We start from the raw sequence: 15,796 nt of genomic DNA on the forward strand, positions 1-15,796 counted from the left end.
AAAATGGACAGCAGATCTCAATAGGTGTTTCTCCAAAGAAGACACATAGATAGCCAACAGGCACAAGAAAAGATGCTCAATATCGCTAATTATTAGAGAAATGCAAATCAAAACTACAATTAGGTACCACCTCATACCAGTCAGAATGGCCATCATTAAAAAGCCTATAAATAACAAATCCTGGAGATGTTGTGGAAAAAAGGAAACCCTTCTACACTGTTGGTGGGAATGTAGATTGGTACAGCTACTACAGAGAGCAGTATGGAGGTTCCTTATAAAACTAAAAATTTTTGATCCAGCAATCCCATTCCTGGATGTATATCTGGAGTAAACCATAATTCAAAAAGATACATGCAATCCTAATGTTCATTGCAGCACTATTTACAATAGGCAAGTAAAGATATGGAAACAAAGATATGAAAGCAAGCTAAGTGTCCATCAACAGATGAACGGATAAAGAAGATGTGGTGTATATATATACAATGGAATGCTACTCATCCATAAAAAAGAATGAAATAATGCCATTTGCTGCAACATGGAGGGACCTAGACATTATCAAAGTAAGTGAAGTAAGTCACAGAGAGAAAAACAAATATCATATGATATTACTTATATGTGGAATCTTTAAAAAAATAATACAAAAGAACTTATATACAAAAGCAGAAATAGGCCCACAGACATAGCAAACAAACTTCTGGTTACCAAAGGGAAAGGGGGCAGGGAGAGATAAATTAGGAGTTTGGGATTAGCAGATACACACTACTGCATATAAAATAGATAAACAACAAGGACCTACTGTATAGCACAGGGAACTATACTCAATATTTTATAATAACCTATAAAGGAAAAAATATAAAAGGGAATATATATCTCAATTGCTGTGTTATATACCTGAAACTAACATGATGCTGTAAATCAACTATACTTCTATTTAAAAAAGAACTGGAGACATTTTAAATTAGATGGTTAAAAAAGAATAAGTTGATTTTCTTTTGCAGCACAGCCTGTCCCCAATATGCCTTGGGTGACCAGGAGAAGTGGACACAGAATGGATCTCTTAATTTTCACACCATTTTATAACTGGACCTATTTTGTGAGCAGTCCCCCAAATGGGGAGAGGTCCCATATGTGGAGGCTTTGATGAGATTTTATCAAGACTCTGGTCTGAGTGATTCCTGTTGTGTGTTTGTAGCTTCTGTTCCTGTGTGGCCCCCAAAAGATTCGGAGCCACGCTTCTCATTGACCCCCTCTCTCAACTGCTGCTGAGCCATCAGCACATCGAGCCTCCTTCTCAGGCCTCCGTTTCTTCCCCTTTACCGTCTTCTTCAACCCCTGGACCCCCACCTCCCCCTGTTCAATCGGAACCCCAAATTGGATCCCCCAGTGCTTTCCCCAGTAGGACTCCAGACAGGATCAAAGTTAGCCCACTTTTGCTCCACAGGCCTTTACCCCCTCCAGGAAGTAGCTGATGGGAACAGAGGGATTACTAGAGTGCCTGTCCCCTTCTTAATGGGAGACTTAGGAATCTGCAAGGAGAGGTTTGGCAGGTTCTCAGAGAACCCTGACAAGCTTAGGGATTAATGGATCAGGCTGGAGTTAATGTTCTCTCTTACCTGGCAGGACATCATGGTTATTCTGGCCCACTGTGGCACCCTGGAAGAAAGAAGCATATACTGAGAAAAGCCAGGGAACACACATGGCCTATGGGCCACCAATCTGTACCACCAAATTGAACACATGGGTGGGGATGCCACCCCAGAACGTGACACACACTGAGACTGTGAAGATCATGTCTATCAGAAGGAATGAAAGGGTGCATGGTGGAGCCTGTAAATGATGATTAGGTCCAAGGGGTACACAGGAAAAAGATGAAAACCCAACAGTCTTTCTGAGCTGGGTGACAAAAACATTCAGGAAGTACACCAATACAGACCCCAAGTCTGCAGAAGGGAGGTCGCTATTGGCTGTGCATTGTATTACCCAGGCCACTCCTGGTATTAGGAGAAAACTACCAAAGCTTGAGGCTGGGCCCCTAAACCCATTGTCAACCTTGGTAGAGAAGGGCTTCAAGGTCTATAATGTCAACTAAAAAGTGGCACTTGCCATCTGCCTCTACAAAGCTGAAGCCACTGCAGTCGCTGATATTCAACACACTCTGAAAGGAGTTCAGAGTGGAGATCAGAAATGAGGAGCTCTGTACTCTGGGGAAACTGGCAGAACAGGCCTTCAGATAGATATTTTCAGAAGATTTTATGAGCCCAATTCTTGCATCTCCTCATATTTAGAAAAGCACTAAAATCATAAATAGTAACACCTGTCGCTCATGCCTAGCAGTAATCTTCTGCAAAAGTGTGTGCTCGATTGCATGTATCCCCTGTCACCAAAATCACATATATGCTGACCTTCCCCCTAACCTCTTTGGAGCAGTTTCTCAGAGCTACCTGAAATGCTGTCTCCTGGGCTATAGTCCTCATTTTGCCCCCAAATAAAATTTAACTGACAACTTTCACATTGTGCATTTTTTTGTTGTTGTTGTTAACAGTTTTGGCGACCACAAAGCAACCACACATAGTGGACTTTTCTCCTTCTAAACTCTAAGAGGAACTGAGCCTTGGTACTAGCAGAAGCTCCTTGCACCTATCTGCCTCCTCGGAGACTCCACATGAACTTGGGCCAGACCCTCCTGGTTCTCAGATCTCCTGTATTGATTGATGATCCTGAGTTTTATTTGGTGGTGTATAACAGGTCCCTGGACCCCAGTTAAAAGGTACTGGGGGGCCTGGTTGAAAGATATTGGGGAAATGCCCACCCAGTCAAAGGTACTGGTGGGGGGCTGCTTGAGAGACACTGGAGTTTGCTCAGTTGAAGGAGACTGAGTGGTCTGGGCTGAGAGTTAGCTAAAAGGCTGACCTGATGCTTTTCCTGATGCTTTTGGCTGCCATAGTAGATCTTGGCAGGATAAAAGTGAATATATTACATGAGAGATTCTGCTCCAAAGAAAAGGGACAAGACTTGGCTGGTTACAGCTTTCTCTGGCAACTGAGAAATTTATGGAACTTGTGGAGGCAGAGTCCTCATACCATGTAGTGGTTTCATAGGGAAACTCACTCATTAAAGACTTGCTCATCTGGGGGTCACACATAAGAATTGGCCATTCAGTGATTAGACTACCAAAGGGAGAAACTAAGCCATGTAAAAGGGCTGAAACGACTCTAGGGTGACACCTAGAGGAGTTAAACTCACAAGCAGCACATGGGCCCACCACACAATTTCACTAGTAAAGTTTATACCTGACAAATTCAACCTAAAATGGGAAATAGAATCTCTCAAAGGAAGAAACGACGAGTGTCAGAAAACCAACCTCCAACTAACACCCTGGCTAGATTCATGTACAATATAGAGCTCATACTTGCTACCTACTTAATTGGGGAAATTATACTAAAGGAGATCTGAACCTAAAATGGCCAAATTGGGGTTCTTTTGATATCCCCAAATTGACATTTTTGCAAGAAGTTAGAAAAGCTAACTGTAAGATCGAACAGATGGAATGGAATGATTACTTTGATTGATATTTCGAAGCTTCTAAAAAAGGAAATGATAGAGTAACTTCTTTGCAGGAAACCAACAAAAATATCAGAACTAAAAAAGCCACTAGCACTGTCTCTGTCTCTCTCTGCTCCTCCCATGTATCCTCTTCTATCTGAATTGCCTAGCCCAGACACTATCTCTTTTTCTCTTCCAAATCTTCCACCTCTTGCTGCTCCCTCTACCTCAGTAAAGAGGAAAAAAATCAGAACTGATTAAACTCCCTTTAAGGAGAAACCTATTACAGGGAGAAGTGAACTGTCCTTGGTGCTTATTCACACACTCTAGACCCAAGCAGAAGTTACAGCCTTGGCTGAGGAATTTGCCATTCCAAGTGAGGATCTGTTGGGATTTGCTAAGGAATTTGTTAACCATCTGGATCTATGAGCCAGGCTTTTCAGATCTATATCAATTATTACAGCTATTAGTTTCTGAAAGCAAAGCAAGGGAATGGATAGAGAAAGCAGGAAGGAAACACCCCTTAATGGACTTTGAATTAATATTTCACAGACTTGCACTGAATGCAAGGAATTAACTCAGAAATTGTTTGAACTTATCCCAGAGCTTTTCCCCCAAACCATAGACTGGACAAAGATTCGGTAATGTAAGCAAAGACAGGATGAATCAATTCCAGACTCTTATGAAGGGTTTGAAAAATCTTTTTAGCAATATTCTGGCTTGACACCAGAATCATTCTCTAGCCACCAAAATGATCCTTGCTCAACTTTACCCTTTTAGAAGCCTTAGATGAGGATCTGGCTACTGTAGTCAAAAGACACAATCTAGGTTGGTCTGTGTTACATGTAAATGCCCTTGTTACACTGACTAACCAACTTTTCAAAACCATTAAAAAGAAAGAAAAGGGGATATCTACAAAAATTATGAACCTTCAACTGTGCCAATTAAGTACACAATGCCAGCCAAAGATTAACTGACCACCGTTTAACCCCCAACCAGTAGAGAAACCCAAAGTTTGCTTTTACTGAAGAAAGCTAGGGCATCAGAAAATGGACAGTAAGTTAAGAAGGAGAAACCTAAAAGGAAAACTGGATTTTAGATGAGAATTTTGAGTTAAACAGGAATACGGCTGCTCCGAGAGAATATGGAGAGTTTTTCCCTGGGAGAAGTAGAAATGATCATACAAGGAGAACAATTAAAGCCCTAATAGACACAGAGGCCGTCTTTTCAGTTTTGAATGCTACCAAAATTAAACTCTCTCTCCCTTGGAGTAATGCCTTTATACAGATTGTAGCAGTTTCTGATGCACATATTAAGGCTCTTAAATCATTACCTTTGGAATTCTATGTAGGGGAACTTAAAGGAAGACACTCTTTTCTTCTAGTAGGAAGTGATCCTGTTTGCTGGATAGGTAGACATCTATAAGAAGCTTATGAAGCCCATATTTCCTTTACTCCTAAGGGAGAAATGTTTCTAGATCGGAAGGATCAATCAGACTCCCTTCATCATATAATGTTTGTGAGGCTGATGCTGAACAGGGCACATTGCTAAGCTTAGTACCTAAAGAATTATGGACACTTGATTCTACTGAGATTGGAAGAATACATACTGCATCCCCCATCAAAATTGCTATAGATAAGGACAAGCCCCTGCCTAATACTCATCAATATCTATTATGGCAGGAGGCCATAGAAGGAATGAAACATTTACTACCAACTTACACTGAGAAAAGGCTTATTGTGCCCTGTACCAGCCCTTGTAACACATCCATTTTACTGGTTAAAAAACCTGATAGTAAGGGCTGGAGATTCGTATAGGACTTGAGATCTATCAATGCTATTATTATCCCTCAACATTCTGTAGTGCCAAACCCTCATACCTTACTGCCCTATGCTCCCCCAAACAGCAACTTCTTTTCTGTGATAGATCTCTGTAGTGCATTTTTTAGTGTCCCTGTACATCCTGATGATCACTATCTTTTTGCCTTTACTTGGAATGAACGGCAATATACATGAGTAATGCCGCAGGGCTATACTGAGAGCCCTACTTACTTTTCCCAGATATTAAAAGCCAATCTAGATAATCTGGATTTTCCTTATAAGTCAGTTTTGATACAATTTGAAGATGATTTGCTGCTGTGTTCAAATTCTTTGATAAACAGCCAGCAAGACACCCTGTATTTACTTCAGAAATTAGCCTTAAAGGGACATAAAGTGTCCAAAGAGAAATTGCAGTTCTGTAAGACTTGTGTAAAATATTTAGGATACAGGTTAGCTAAAGAAGGACTTTCAGTGGATCTGGATAGAGTGAAAGTCATTCTAGTCTTTCCTGTCCCAAAGACAAAAAGGAAATTAAGGGATTTTTTAGGACTTGCAGGCTACTGTAGGAATTGGATTCCATTTTTTTCTCTAATAGTTCAGCCACCATATAATTTACTCAAATGAGACCAGCCTGAACCTCTTTGCTGGAATGTAGAACATTCTGAAGCCATGGAGACCTTCTGGCCAAGCCTTAGCCCTGGGGCATCCACATTATGATCTATCCTAGTACAGGGGACTGCACTAGAAGTACTAACCCAGGAACATGCTGGTAATTACCAGCCAATAGGTTATTATAGCCAACAGCTAGATTGGGTAGCCAGGGGCCTCCCCCCCTTGCCTCCAGGCTGTCACAGGGACAGCTGTGCTATGTCAGACCTCAGAAGAGATAGTCATGTGTCACCCTCTTACTACTTTTGTTCCTCACTCTGTGGAAGCCTTAATAAACTCTCATCACACAAAACATTATTCTGCAGGTCGATTAACTTCCCATAAGATTGTCTTGCTCTCACTGACTGTAACTTCACAGATGCAACAAACTTAATCCAGCCACCTTGCTACCAGAGAAATCAGATGTCAATGATGAAAAACAAGATTGTATTGTTTTAACTGACAATTTTTATCTCCCAGGATTGATCTCTGAGAAAGCCCATGGATAATCCTGATTTTATATTCTTCACTGACAGTTCATATCTGCGAGGACCTCACAGAAAGTACCAGGCAGGTTAAAAGATCAGGAGAATTTCTCTGAAAGAACAATGAAACAGACCTCTTTAGTCTGATAGACACCGAGTTCAAAAAGGAGATAATGAAAATACTGGAAGAATTAAGAAAGTTTGTCAACAGAAATGCAGACTAATGTAAAAACGAACTAGAAACTATAAAGAGGAGACAAGAAAAATTAGAAAATTCATTTGCCAAGACTAAATCTGGGCTAAAGGCAATGAATAGCAGAAGGAATAGGGCAGAAGAATGAATAAGTGATCAGCAAGATAGAAAAATGGAAATCACCAAATCAGAACAGTGGATGGAAAGCCAAATTAAAAAAATTAAAGCAATATAAGAGACCTATGGGATAATATAAAGCAGGCCAATCTATGAATAATAGGGATTCCAGAAGGAGAAGAAAGAGAAAAGGGGATTGGAAATGTTTGAAGAAATTACAGCTGAAAACTTCCCAAACTTAAAGAAAGAAACAAATATCCAGGTACAAGAAGCACAGAGAGTCCCAAAGAAGAGAACTCAAACAGACCTACACCAAGACATATTATAGTTAAAATGGCAAAAGTTAGAGATAAAGAGGATTCTAAAGGCAGAAAGAGAAAAACAAAGAGTTAATTACAAGGGACTCTCCTGACTAAGCTGATTCCTCTACAGAAACATTGCAGGCCAGAAGGGAGTGGCAAGACATACTCAAAGTCCTGAAAGAGAAGAATCTGCAACTTCGCATACTATACCCAGCAAGATTATCACCTAGAATAGAAAGAGATAAAGAATTTCTCAGACAAGCAAAAACTAAGAGAATACAGCAATACTAAACCGATCTAAAAGAAATATTGAAAGGTCTTCTCTAAATAGAAAAGAAGAAGCTACAGTGTAGAGAAAATTACAATCAGAAAGTAAATCACTTAAGCCAGTATACAGATTAAAATTTTACTAAAAATTAAAAAAAATTTTGTGAAAGCAATGGTAACCACAATGAGCAGCAAAACGAAAAACATGAAGATGTAGGAGAGGGCATCAAACTCAATGAAATGTGGGGAGAGGAGAATAAGATTTTTGTGTTTTTAGACTGTGTTTGAGCCTAAATGACTATCAGTGTAAAGCAAGTAGATATAGGAAGGGGTTAACACGCTTGAAAAAACAGGGTAACCCCAAGGAAAAAACATACAATAGATTCACAAAAACAAAAAAGAAGAGAACACAAGCATAAAATAAGAGGAAATCATCAAACTACAAAAGGAAAAACAAAAAGGAAAGGAATGAAGAAGAAATATAGAATCAACTACAAAACAAGGTTTAAAATGTCAATAAATATCAATAATTACCATAAACGTCCCTGGACTAAATGCTTCAATTAAAAGACAGATACAGTAGAAACTAACACAACATTGTAAATACTCCCACAAAAATTAACTTAAAAATAAATAAAAGACAGAGTGGTAGATTGGATAATAAAACAAGTACCTATGATATGCTGCCTACAAGAGACCCATTTTAGGGCAACAGACACACATAGATTGATGGTGAGTGGATGGAAAAAGGTATTTCATGCAAACAAAAAGGACGAAAAAGTGGGAGTCACACTACTTGTATTAGACAAAACAGAGTTTATAACAAAGGCTATAAAGAAAGATTATAGTGGTGGCACAATGGTTAAGAATCTTCCTGTCAATGCAGGGGACATGGATTTGAGCCCTGGTCTGGGAAGATCCCACATGCTGCAGAGCAACTAATCCCATATGCTGCAACTACTGAGCCTGAACTCTAGAGCCCATGAGCCACAACTACTAAAGCCTGCATGCCTAGAGCCCATGGTCCACCACAAGAGAAGCTACCACAAAAAGAAGCCTGCACACTGCAATGAAGATTAGGCCCTGTTCTCCACAACTACAGAAAGCCCACATGCAGCAATGAAGACCCAATGCAGCCAATAAATAAAAATAAATGAATAAATTAAGAAAAGAAAGATTAAGGAGGGCACTCTATAATAAAAGGATCAATACAAAAAGAGGATATTTCACTCATAAACATATATGCACCCAATACAGGAGCACTCAAATACATGAAATAAATACTAACAGACATAAAGGGAGAAACTGACAGAATACAGTAACATAGGAGGCTTTAGCACCCCCTGACATCAATGGACAGATTGTCTACACAGAAAATCAATAAGGCAACAGAGATCCTAAATGATACAATAGAAGAGTTAGACTTAATTTGATGTTTTCAGGACATTACACTCAACAAACAAACAAACAAACAAACAAACAAAAACCAAACCCCCCCAAACAGAAAAAACCCAAATGAAAACAAACCAGAATACACATTATTTTCAAGTGCATATAAAACATTCTCTAGGATTGACCACATACTGGGGCAGAATAAAACCCCTACAAATTTAAGAGTATAGAAATTATTTCAAGCATCTTTTCTGATCACAACAACATGAACTAGAAGTCAAACACAAAGAGGAATGAGAAAAAAACAATTACATGGGGACTAAACAACATGCTAATAACAAACCAATGCAACAACAGTGAAATCCAAGAAGAAATTTAAAAATACTGTGAGACAAATGACAGTGAAAACACAACCTTACAAAGTCTATGGGATGCAGCAAAAGGAGTTCTTAGAGGGAAGTTCATAGCCATACAGGCCTTCCTCAAAAAACAGGAAAAATCTCAAATAATCTAACCTACTACCTAGAAAGAGAAGAATAAACAAAACCTAAAGCTAGCAGAAGGATGGAAATAATAAAGATCACAGAGGAAATAAATAAAATAGAAATTAAAAAAACAATAGAAAAAAATGAATCAAACCAAGAGATGGTTTTTTGAAAGGGTAAACAAAAGTGACACATCTTTGACCAGACTCACTAAGAAGAAAAGACAGAGAACCCAATCAAACAAAATAAGAAATGGAAAAGGAGTAATATCAACTGATATCATAGAAATACAAAAAACCTTAAGAGCATTTCCCTGGTGGTGCAGTGGTTAAGAATCCTCCTGCCAATGCAGGGGACATGGGGTTCAAGTCCTGGTCCGGCAACATCCCACATGCCACAGAGCAACTAAGCCCGAGTGCCACAACTAATGAGCCTGCACTCTAGAGTCCACGTGCTAAAACTATTGAGCCCATGTGCCACAACTACTGAAGCCCATGTGCCTAGATCCCATGCTCCACAATGAGAGAATCCACCACAATGAGAAGACCACGCACCACAATGTAGAGTAGATCCCACTCACTGCAACTAGAGAAAGCCCGACCAGCAGCAAAGAAGACCCAATGCAGCCATTTATTTATTTAAAAAAACAAAAGAAACTTAAGAGAATACTATGAATAATCATATGCCAACAAATTTGACAGCCTAGAAGAAATGGACAAGTTTCTAGAAACATACAGCCCATCTAAAATTGAATAAAAAAAAGATAATTTGAACAGACTGATCACTAGAAGTGAAATAGAATCTGAAAACACACACACACACACACACGCATGCACAGAAAAACAACAACAACAAAAACTTCCTACAAATAAAAGTCCAGTACCAGATGGCTTCACAGGTAAATTCTATCAAACATACAAAGATGAACTTACACTGATCCTTCTCAAACTCTTCCAAAAGATTGAAGAGGAGAACAGTCCCAAAGATATTCTGTGAAGCCACCATGACCCTGATACCAAAACCAGACAAAGACACTACCAAAAAAGAAAATTACAGTCCAATATCTTTGATGAATATAGATGCAGAAATTCTCAACAGAATAGTAGCAAATTAGAACCAACAGCACATAAAAGAGATCATACACAACCAAATTGTATTCATTGCAAGTTCACAAGTATGGTTCAACATACACAAATCAATTAATGTGATATACCACATCACAAAAGAAAAGACAAAAGCCGCATGATCATCTCAATAGAAGAAGAAAAAGCATTTAACAAAATTCAACATAAACTCATGATAAAAATTCTTACCAAAGTAGGTATAGGGGGAACATATCTCAACATAATTAAAGCTATTTATAACAAACCCACAGCCAATATAATACTGAAAAGCTTAAGGCCTTCCTACTAAAATTTGAAACAGGACAAGTATGCCCACTCTCACCACTTCAATTCAACACAGTATTGGAAATCCTAGGCCACAGCAATCGGACAAGAAAAAGAAAGAAAAGGTATCCAAGTTTGGAGGGAAGAGGTAAAATTGTCATTATATGCAGATGACATGATCCTATATATAGAGAACCCTAAAGACTCCACACAAAAGCTACTAGAACTGATAAATGAATTCAGCAAGGTAGCAGGATACAAGATGAACATACAGAAATTGGTGGCATTTCTTTACACTAACAATGAAATATCAGAAAGGGAGTGTAAAAATCAATACCTTTTAAAATTGCACCTCCCCCCCCCCCCAAAAAAAATACTTAGGAATAAACCTGACCAAGGAGGTAAAAGACTTATATGCCTAGAATTATAAAACATTAATAAAGGAAACTGAAGATGATTCAAAGAAATGGAAATATGTCCTATGCTCTTGAATTGGGAGAATTAATATTGTTCAAATGGGCATACTACCCAAAGCAACCTACAGATTGAATGCCATCCCTATCAAATTACCCATGACATTTTTCACAGAAGTAGAACAAATAACCCCCAAATTCATATGGAACCATAAAAGACCCAGCTTTGCCAAAGCAATCCTGAGGAAAAAGAACAAAACAGGAGGCATAACCCTCCCAGACTTTAGACAATACTACAAAGCTACAGTAATCAAAACAGCATGGTATTGGCAGAAAAACAGACAAAGGGATCAATGGAATAGAATAGGTAGCCCAGAAATAAACCCATACACCTATGGTACATTAATCTTTGACAAAGATGGCAAGAATATACAATGGGGGAAAGACATTCTCTTCAGCAAGGGGTGTTGGGAAAGCTGGACAAATACATGTATTGTAAACCTATGAAGTTAGAACACACCCTCAAAAATAAACTCAAAATAGCTTAGAGACTTAAATATAAGAAATGACACCATAAAAGTCCTAGAAAAGAATATAGGCAGAGCATTCTCTGACATAAATCGTACCAAGATTTTCTTATGGCTGTATCCCAAGACAATAGAAACCAAAACAAAAATAAACAGACAACACACAAACTGGGAGAAAATATTTGAAAATGATAGGACCAACAAGGAAGGACTTAATTTCCAAAATACACAAACAGCTCATAAAACTGAAAAAAAAAAATACCCAAACCACCCAATTGAAAAGGGGGCAGGGACTTCCCTGGTGGTGCAGTGGTTAAGAATTCTCCTGCCAATGCAGGGGACACAGGTTCGATCCCTGGGCCAGGAAGATCCTACGTGCCGCGGAGAAAGTAAGCCTGTGTGCCACAACTATTAAGCCTGTGCTCTAGATCCCACGAGCCACAACTACTGAGCCCATGTGCTGCAACTACTGAAGCCCATGGGCCTAGAGCCCATGTTCCACAACAAGAAAAGCCACTGCAATGAGAAGCCCATGTACCACAATGAAAACTAGTCCCCAGTCACAGCAACTAGAGAAAGACTGTGCACAGCAACAAAGACCCAACACAGCCAATAAATAAATAAATACATACATACATAAATAAATACATAAATATAAATAAATAAATTTATAAAAAAAAAGAAAAGAAAAAGAAAAATGGGTAGAAGACCTAAATAGACATTTCTCCAAAGAAGACATACAGATGGCCAACAGGGACATGAAAAGATGCTCAGTATTGCTAATCATTAGAGAAATGCAAATGAAAACTACAATGAGGTACCACCTCACACCAGTCAGAATGGCTGTCATTAAAATTCTACAAATAACAAATCCTGGAGTAGGTGTGGAGAAAAGGGATTCCTTCTAAACTCTTGGTGGGAATGTAAGTTGGTGCAGCCATTATGGAAAACAGTATGGAGGTTCCTTAAAAAGCTGAAAACAGATTTGCTGTACGATCCAACAATCCTACTCCTGGGCATATATCCAGACAAAACTCTAATTCAAAAAGATACCTGCTGGGCTCCCAAATCTGGTCCCTCAGCCTCTGGGGCCCTCTCCGGCTGCGTGGGTCCTACAGGTGTGGGAGGGAGAGGGGGAGGGGAAGAGGAAGAGAGGCAGACAGTGGTGGGGCGGACCTTGCAGGAATGGAGGATTAGTCCTCACTGGTCCTAGGGGTGTAGGAGGAAAGCAGGGGAGAAGAGGAGAGGCAGGCAGGGGAGGGGGCCTTCTGGGATTGGAGGATCAAGGGAGGTAGGGAAGGTATTTCCCCTGCCCACTAGCCCTGGGAAGCCTGCTAGGCTCATGGACCTGGTCTTTCACACTCCAAGGCCCCCTCCAGCTTCTTGGGACCTAGGAGAGTGGCGGAGAGGGGAGATGAAGGGAGGTGGACAGAGACCCTACAAGACTGGGAGATCTGGGGAAGTGCCGCAGGTGTTTCCCTAGCTCAGTTGGCTCTGGGAAGCCTGTTGGGCATCAGAGTCTGGTCTGCTGCCTTCCAGCACCCCCTCCAGCTGTGCGGGTCCTAGGGGAATAGGAGGGAGGGAGTGGGGAAAAAGAGAACCCAAGGGGGAGGGACCTCTGAGATTGGAAGGCTGGGGGAGGTGCCTAGAATTTCTCTCACCAACTTGGGCCCAGGGAGCCTGCTGGGTACCTGGACCTGGTCCTTTGCCCCCAGGACCAGAGGCATTCCTGAGCTCCTCTGCCTCACTGGGCCTAAGCCCCATTCCCCACCACATCCAGGGCCTTTTCTAAGCATAGGCCCTGCCCACTACCTAACTGCCTCCCCTGCCCCCACCTTGTCTAAGCCCTGCCCCCACAGCCAAGGCCTTTTCTGGTTTTCTTTTTCTTTTTTTCCTTTTTCCTTTTCCCCACCTCCTCACTTCAGCTATTGCAGTTGTTTTACCTTCCAGTTGTTGCTCCATCTATTTTTAAAAAAATTTTTTCTAACACATCTATTAGTTTCCTATTCTTATCATATTTTTTTATCTAGCTATTGTTCTGCTGTCCTCCTACTTTTTTTCTTTTTTTTTCCTGCTCCACACAACTTGTGGGATCTTGATTCACAAGCCTAGGGTCAGGCCTGAGCTCCTGAAGTGGGAGCTTTGAATCCAAAAGATTGGACTAACAGGGAATCCCAGTCCCCAGGGAATACTCATCAGAGTGAGGTCTCCCAGAGGTTCTCACCTCAACACCGAGACCCAGCTACACTCCACAGCCTAACAAACTCCAGTGCTTGAAACCTCAGGCCAAACACTCAGGGGGCAGGAACAGAATCCTGCCCATCCAAAGAGGGGGGCTGGTGGTGGAACTTAGATGACAAAAAAATATGTAACAGATGAAGGAACAAGGTGAAAACACACAAGACCAAATAAATGAAGAGGAAACAGGCAACCTAGCTGAAAAAGAATTCAGAGTAATGATAGCAAAGACTATCTAAAATCTCAATAACAAAATAGAGAAAATACAAGAAACAGTAAATAAGGGCTTAGAAGAACTAAAGAGCAAACAGACAGTAATGAACAACACAATAACTGAAATTAAAAATACTCTAGATGGTATAAACAGCAGAATAACTGAGGCAGAAGAATGAGTAAGTGAGTTGGAAGGTAGAATGGGGGAAATAACTGCCACAGAGCAGGAAAAAGAGAAAAGAATAAAAAGGATGGAAGAGAGTCTCAGAGACTTTGGTGACAACATTAAGTGCAGCAACATTCGAATCATAGGCATCCTAGGAGATGAAGAAAAAAAGAAGGGGTCTGAGAAAATATTTGAAGAGGTTATAGTGGAAAATTTCCCCAACATGGAAAAGGAAATAATTAATCAAGTCCAAGAAGCACAGAGAGTCCCATACAGAATTAACCCAAGGAGAAACACATCCAGGCACATATTAATCAAACTAATGAAAATTAAACACACACACAAAAATATTAAAAGCAGCAAGAGGAAAGCAATAAATAACATATAAGGGAAAACTCATAAGAATAACAGCAGATCTTTCTGCAGAAACTCTGCAGGCCAGAAGGGAATGGCAGGATATACTGAAAGTCCTGAAAGAAAAACCTACAGCCAAGAATACTCTACCCAGCAAGAATCTCATTCAGATTCGACAGAGAAATCAAAAGCTTTACAGACAAGCAAAAGTTAAGAGAATTGAGTAGCGCCAAACCAGCCTTACAACAATTGCTAAAGGAACTTTCTAAGCAGGAAACACAAGAGAAGGAAAAGACCTACATAAACAAACCCAAAACAATTAAGACAATGGTAATAGGAACATACATGTCAATAATCACCATAAATGTAAATGGATTAAATGCTCCAATGAGAAGACACAGGCTGGCTGAATGGATACAAAAACAAGACCCTTATATATGCTGTCTACAAGAAACCCACTTCAGACCAAGTGACACATATAGACTGAAAGTAAGGGGATGGAAAAAGCTATTCCATGCAAATGGAAGTCAAAAGAAAGCTGGAGTAGCAGTACTCATATCAGACAAATTAGACTTTAAAGTAACGACTATTGCAAAAGACAAGGAAGGACACTACATAATGATCAAGGGATCCATCCAAGAAGAAGATATAACAATTGCAAATATCTATGCACCCAACTTAGGAGCACCTCAATACATACAGCAAATGCTAACAGCCATAAAAGGGGAAATCAACAGTAACACAATAATAGTAGGGGACTTTAACACCCCACTTAAATCAATGGACAGATCATCCAAAAAGAAAATAAATAAGGAAACACAAGCTTTAAATGACACATTAGACCATCTCGACTTAATTGATATTTATGGGACATTCCATCCAAAAACTACAGAATACATTTTCTTCTCAAGTGCACATGGAACATTCTCCAGGATAGATCACATCTTGGGTCACAAATCAAGACTTTGTAAATTCAAGAAAATTGAAATCATATCAAGCATCTTCTCTGACCACAATGCCATGAGACTAGATATCAATTACAGTAAAAAAAAACTGTAAAAAGTACAAACACATGGAATTTAAACAATATGCTATTAAACAACGAAGAAATCACTGAAGAAATCAAAGAGGGAATCAAAAAATACCTAGAAACAAATGACAATGAAAACACAACAACCCAAAACCTATGGGATGCAGCAAAAGCAGTTCTAAGAGGGAAGTTCATAGCAATATAGTCCTACCTCA

This window comes from Hippopotamus amphibius, chromosome 8 (genome assembly GCF_030028045.1).
Source record: "Hippopotamus amphibius kiboko isolate mHipAmp2 chromosome 8, mHipAmp2.hap2, whole genome shotgun sequence".
NCBI lineage: Eukaryota > Metazoa > Chordata > Mammalia > Artiodactyla > Hippopotamidae > Hippopotamus > Hippopotamus amphibius.